At 36.3% G+C, this 5,277-nt stretch overlaps 1 protein-coding gene across 2 annotated transcripts in view; it reads left to right on the forward strand.

Moving 5' to 3' along the window:
• LCORL (ligand dependent nuclear receptor corepressor like) overlaps positions 1 to 5,277 on the forward strand; it is a 120,063-nt gene that overhangs the window by 111,950 nt on the left and 2,836 nt on the right. The window lies entirely within an intron of this gene.

Below are 5,277 nucleotides of genomic sequence, written 5' to 3' on the forward strand. Positions count from 1 at the left end.
AAACATAGATTGTATCCGATAGGGTCTCTAGGATTTCCCGTCTGGTCCTTCCCAGTGGTCTTTTTCAGAGCCTTGGGAAACATTCATGAAGCCTGATCAGTATTTATCTACAGACTCTAAGGGAACTCTATGCACATCTGTGGAGGTCTGTGCAGCTCTCTCTTCTGTATTCTGCTACATAAATCTAGCCATCTTGGACTTCCTCACCTCCAAACTCTATCTTCTCATTTCAGGAAGATTTCCAAGCTCTCTTTGGCTTCCTCTCCCTATATTGAAGCCTGAAACCTCACCAGGCAGTAAGCTAGAGCAAATTTTAGCACTTACCGCCTTTGTTTCCCTTCTTTCAGGAATCACTGTTGTCTTGCACTTCCCGTCATCCATTGTCTTAAAAACAATGGATATAAAATATATTTCATATATTTTTATATTTCATACATTTTGTCTATTTTTTTAAGTTGTTTAAAGTGGGAAGGTAAATTCAGTTCTTAATACTTCATCATGGCCAGAAGCAAAATTCCCAGATTTATTCTTTTAACAAATATTTATTCAGTTTCTATATGCTTAGTGTTGGAAATAATATGCTGATAAAGACAGCAAGGGTCTTTACTCTCATCAAGTTTGTATTTTAGTAGGAGAAAGAAAAAGTAAATTAGAAAATACAAGGCAGTGGTAAATTGTGTTAATGAAATTAGAAGATATAAGGAATTTCGGGGGGGGGCTACTTTAGGTTAAGTACTCAGGAAATCCTTTCTGAAGAAGTAATGCATAAGCTGTGGGTGGAGTTGAGACACTTAGGATATCATTGATAACTGAAACTGAGTATAGATGAGAATCCCTAAAGAGAGATTATGAGTAAGAACAAAAGAAAGCCTGGGACTCAGCCTTGAGAAATTTCGACATTTTTTAGCATGTAGGGTAACTCATCAAAGAAATCTAATTCCAGAATTTGAAGTTAAATAGATGAGTTCAGATTTGATGGTTTCAGGTACTTTAGAGTAACATTGAAATTCTAAACCCCATCCCAGAATTGAGTTTATCCCTACATACAGCTGACTTCTTTCTCCCTTTGAAAAGATGAATTTGTGTTCATGTAACCCAACCTAGAGAATACTTTTATGGTAGCTCTCAAAAACATATCAGTCTATGCCGTAACATTTTCTTTTCTAACCTTGAGAAATGGAAAGGTCTGATTAGCAGCTCCTTACTTAGTTAAATATGAGGAAACTTCAGGCTCTAAATATACAGCCCTCCTGGATAATTCTCCATGGAGCCCTTTGGGATATCTTTCTGTCTGAAATCTGTAGACCAGACACTGTCATATGTTAAGTGTTCTGAAGTATTAGATAAATGGATATGAACGTGAAGCGATTACAACCCAAGAGTGCGTGTGCAGGGAAGGGTCATAGATCATGTGCCCTGAAGACTTCCTCTTACTCATTTTGTGACCAAGATGAATCCTGTTACTTCTTTGAGCCTCAGTGGATGATTGTTAGAATTGAATGAGGTAATGTAAAACAGGCTTTCAGCGCAGTGCCTGACATACAGCAACTGCTCCATATTTTCAGACCTGTCTTGATCACACTAAAATTTATTTCCTACAATTTGGCTAGCTTACATTAAAGTGTATTGCCTGTATGATAGAAATGAACCATCAGATATCGCCAGTACTAAGTAAAACAAGTTTAAATTATTAAAGCTGGATTTTTAAAAATTGTTTTTCTTCGAATGATCAGTAACCAATTTAAATCACAAATGATAATTGTATTTCCATGACCCACAACAGATTTTCATCTTTTATACTTTCCAAATGCATATATTCGGTAAACTTACATTCATATGGTATAGAAAGGCTTTATTTTAGGGTGGATGAAGTCACTGAAATATTAAAAATAGGCTTAGATGTCTAGAAAATCAGGCACCCCCTACCCTTGAGCCCTCACATACCATCTAGATTCCAAGTTTCATAGAGATAGAAGAGACCTTACTTAGGCTAAGTACCTCTCTTCCAGTTTGGTTTCTTCCGTTTTACCAAAATGTAGTGTTAAACTAAACCTTTGTATTTGTCTATAGCTCTGTATGGGTTTTAAAGGATGTGAATGGACTCTCATTAGATCATCAGAAATGTATAAGGTAAGCAGGGAAGATGTCATTTTTTTTTTCCTTAGGAAGAAAATACGGCTGAAGGAGGCTAAGGTTACTTGCCCAAGGTCAATAAGTCTAATTATTAATAGTATCAGAATTGGAATCCAGGGGTTTCCATTCCTTTCCCTAATTCTTTACTCTCAAGAGTACCACTGTATACACTATTCCTGAGCTTTTGATAGAATTCTGGATATGGAAATATAAAGCCACTTTATCAGGAGGTGGAAATGCTGCTGCTTCAGCTTCTAATCATGATGTAAAGCAGAAAAGCCATGAAATAAAAGACTCAAAAATTTGATGATGTAAAATGAGAGTGGGTTCATGACAAAATCACCACAAACAAATACAAACAACTAATGAAGTAGGAAGGGGAATGGGATCGTAAGATCCACAGAACAAAGGACTAAACCTAACTGCGTATCAATAAGAAAAAGACCAACTGGCAAAGAACACAGAAAAGGAAATACAGTGGCTTCTGAGATACCAAAATAAGCTTAAGCTTCCTCGTAAGACAAATGCAAATTAAACAATGGCATACCCTTGTTTAAAGTATCACTTTTTCCAAAATCCTTAAGTTTTATTACATATTGGTAAGAGTGTGAAGGAAGAAAGACATTTTCATACATTGTTAGAGTATAAAATGGTGCACAATCTCTGAAAGACATTTTGGTGATATCTACCAAAATTTGAAAACCACCCTTTGACCCAACTACTCTATTCCTAGCTATCAGCTCTGTAGATATATACTTGCATACATACTTAAAGAGACATGTACAAGAGTCAAGATGTTGACATTTTAAGCAAAAGATTGGAATAGCCCAAAAGTCTATCAGTTGAAGACTGGCGAAGTAAGATACTATATCCACAGAGTGAAATTCTATGTAGCTGTTAAAAGAATCAGGTATTCATTGTACAGCTACGAAGCAATCTCCAAAACATTTTTAAAAGCAAGATACAAGACAGTATACAGAATTGCAAAGGGAGAAAGGAGAACAGCTGACACAAATAATGAATATACGTCAATGTGAAGAATACACAAGAAATTGGTGAGTAGGAGCAGTAACAGAGACATATTTTGCAGTGATTGGTTTTCTAATTTTGCAAACAGTTCCTATTTTTAAAACATAAAAGAGAAAAGGAAACATTGTTTAAAAAGTATATCAAGAAAAGTTGAACATTTATTAATCTCTCACTTGTACACATGTGTATACCACAAATTCCTGATATTAAACCTAGTTCAGTAAAATTTTGATTATCAAATATAAAGGAATACGTTAAAAATTTCTCTGGATTGCAAATCCTTTGAAAGCATGGACTGTGTCTTCCTTTGTATTCCAAAGTGCTTTCTAGCGGGTACTGGATAAATGTTAAATGATTTGATGGTATAGAAAATGGAATTGAAAAGTTCTCCAGTTGGTACTAGAGATCCAGATTCTTATACCAATCCACATACACCGGGTTGGATCACTCTGAAAAAAGAGAAGTTTGTTTTTCTATTTCCCTATACCTTAGTTTCCCTATCTTTTGAAAAAGGGGGAGACTGGGAGTTGTCTAGAAAGGTCCATTCTATTGTTCTGTCTCTGGTTAGCACTTCATAAGATGGCTGTGTTCTTCCATTCTTAGTATTTTATAGATCAGGAGTGCCCAAACTTTGCACACCAACTAGATTTAAATATGTATTTGTGAATTACACGTGTCAATCTGTATATTAGTACTAACAGTCCTGTTTTTAAACTAATTGAGATTTTCTTCCCATGCATGTGTATAGTTTTGTGCACCCCAGGAGTCTGTGTATCTGAATTTAGAGTATACTCTCTAGAAAACTTGAAAAAAAGATGTCTTTACAGTATGGCAAATAATGAGTTATTAAAATAACTTGAGGTCCATGAGGCCACTAGTCTAATAGTTAACCAATGTAAATATTTTCAAAAATCAGTTAGGATTTCTGATATGAATGAAAATAGTGTTTTGGAAAAGTGTTTGTCACATATCAGGCCATGATTTACTTTTAATATAATCCTGTTAATCACCTCTTTGTTTTGGCTTTTTAAGTGATTTACTATTTTTAATGAGTAAATTTCAAGCTAGCTTATAGTTTCAGTTTGGTTCATATCTATTTATAAAAGTAGAACCATGTCCTTTAGTGGAACTGGGACTATGCCTGGGGAGCTGGGTGAGAATGTGATAGCTGTTGAAATATGGTATAATAGGTTCAATCTCTGGCTTATCAATGGCAGATGAGTCAGGTGGTTGAGGGTGCAAGGGGGGATCGACAAAATGCTACTGAAGTCTGGATGCTGTGCCGTTTGCCAAATGCAACGAGTTACTTTAATACTGGTACACAGTTCATTGTTCTCTTCACTGATGGGAAGATCATAGACCTGTGGTTGGAGAAAGCTTAGGAATGAGGGAGTCCAATGAACTAATCATTATCAGTTCAGTATCAAATGAGCTAATGGATAGCAAGCAGGTCAATAGGACATAAGGACTCATGTCTGAAGACTTGGGATTGAACTAGCTACCCTTTGGACTCGCACGTTTTTGTGATTCTGAAGATCCCGTCAGAGCTAGTAGACCTATGGGAAAGGGCAAGGCCTGGGCTCTATTCCACTTCCAGCCCGGTGACTGCATAACCTCAGGCATGTTTGTACTTAACACTCCAGACTCACTTGTATCGTTTATTATGAGGACAAGTATACCAACTTTGCCTACTTGTTATGAAATTTAAATGAGATACTGCATGTGAGTGTGCCTAGAACATAGTAGGCATTCGACAAAGGTTAATTTCTTATCTCAAAGTGGCTCTGATCATGGTAGGTGAAGGATGAGTTAAAAGCCTGCCTTGCTCAGTAGGTGAAATGTCCTTTCTGATGTATAGGATGAAATCCACATATACAGTAACGGTGTTTTGTCCAGAGGGATGAGTGGACCTCTCAGGTACCTAGCTAACGTTTGCGGTTCAGTAAGGAGGCAGGAGGTAAAACCAAAAACAAAACTCTTGTACTTTCAGGATAACAAATGCACTTATCCACTCTGTTTAGAGGTCCCAAAAGTACAGCTACTGAGTTTTCTTTTACAAGGTTGATAGTTTCTTTGAAATTGAAGTAAAACTGAAATGCTTTACATTTTTTCCAG

Source organism: Rhinolophus hipposideros (assembly GCF_964194185.1).
Source record: "Rhinolophus hipposideros genome assembly, chromosome: 1".
NCBI classification, from domain to species: Eukaryota; Metazoa; Chordata; class Mammalia; order Chiroptera; family Rhinolophidae; genus Rhinolophus; species Rhinolophus hipposideros.